A 1,699-nucleotide genomic window follows, 5' to 3' on the forward strand; every position below is an offset into this window, starting at 1 on the left:
TGGGCATGTTGGTAGGAAGTCTTTGGATGAGGGTATCTCGCTTGGAAAGGTGATGGAGCAAAGGAGAGAAAGACCCTCCACAAGATGGATCAACACAGTGACTGTGCAATGAGCTCCGGTATGTCAGGGGAGGAGGGTGGCACAGGAGAGGGCACGGTTCAGATTCATTGTTTACAGAGTTGCTATGAGCTGTAGTTGGCTCGGTGCACATAACAACAACAACAAGGGACAACAATCTGGAGCAACATACCATGAAAGCAGAGTGGACTCAGTGGCAGTGGGTCGTGTGGGGTTGTTTACTTGCCTGCTTGTTTTGTTTGCAGGCAGGTGAATGAACAGCAGATGACTCTTCCTTTTTTTTTTTTTTATTATAATACCAGAACATTTATTGCATAACTAAACAGTGGGATTCTTAAAATGAACTGGATGCTGCAACAGCTGCCCGTTTGGGTTTCGGTGTTGTTCCTTCACGGAATCCATGCCTGAATCTGCGGTAAACGATCTTTAGGTGCCTCATGCGACCAGTACCAGTGGCATTTCGCCTTTTAGCCTTGGCACTCCAGTTATACTTTCTCTTGCGCTTGGCGGGGTAGCCACACTTGCCACAAGTGGACTTCTGGAGGTGGTAGGCCTTGGAGCCACAGCGGCGGCATAGCGTGTGCGTCTTATTGCGACGCTTTCCAAACGATGACGTTCCCTTCGTCATCTCGCTTTCGCTGCCGCGACCAAAGAGTGACTCTCCCTTTTATTATCTCCCTTGGTTTTCAACCAGGTAAAGCGATAGCCTCAGCCTTGGATAACTTTCACTACTAAATGACCTTAACAACAAAATGATTTATGCATTGTTTCTTACGGATTATTTCACTACAGGACATTCTACTATGATTAGCTCATGGCTGGCTATCTCTTTTCTGTATCAATCAGGGTCTAGATCCTATTGCAGGTCTTTCAACAGAGACAATTTAATAAAATATATGGGTTACACAAATTATGGAAGAATTGAAAAGTTAAATAGGGAACAGTGAAGGAAGAGAACAAGGGCAAGACACCCCTTCTCCTAGAACTGAGGGACTGGAGCCTAAGAGTCTAAATGCCCGCTGGGAGAAACTAGGCTGTGGCAGGGGCTGCCTCCCGGCGCTGGCACCACTGAGATTACAGGTGTTGTACAGGACCAAGAAATTGCTAAGGAGCAGGAGTGGCGTCCACTTCCTAAAGACATGCCTCTGGAAACTTCATACACTTTGAGAAATGACAGTTATAGAAAAGCATCAGGTCTTTTGTTCATAGGGTCGCTATGTGTCATGCTCGACTGGAATCAACAACAACAACAACAACAAGGGACTTGAACAGCCAGAGTTCTCCACAGAAGTGAGGGCAGTGAGGTTTCCGACTGTTGACTGAAAGATCGCTTGATGGAAGAGGACCTCACAGTCAATAAAACAGAGGATGACTGAAAATAAGGAAAACTCCCAAGAGATGAATTCCTATATTCGGCTCAACAATGAACTCACGCATACCAATGATCCAGAACTGAGCAATGTTTCTGTTAATACACAAAGTCACCAGGAGCTAGAGTTAACCTGATGGTAACCACCAACGACAACAAGGGAACAGCACGAGGAGAAGCGCCCAGTGTAACAAATGCTCAGAGAACCATTTATGGGAATAATGAGTGCGGTGCAGGTCTGTTTGACTAAGG

At 46.0% G+C, this 1,699-nt stretch overlaps 1 pseudogene; it reads right to left on the minus strand.

Annotated features, from left to right (window-relative positions):
* Window positions 1-412: 412 nt before the first annotated feature.
* Window positions 413-706, minus strand: LOC102858705 (annotated as a pseudogene).
* Window positions 707-1,699: the final 993 nt, after the last annotated feature.

Source organism: Elephantulus edwardii, unplaced genomic scaffold (assembly GCF_000299155.1).
Source record: "Elephantulus edwardii isolate Elephantulus edwardi_28Jun2011 unplaced genomic scaffold, EleEdw1.0 scaffold00021, whole genome shotgun sequence".
Lineage (NCBI taxonomy): Eukaryota > Metazoa > Chordata > Mammalia > Macroscelidea > Macroscelididae > Elephantulus > Elephantulus edwardii.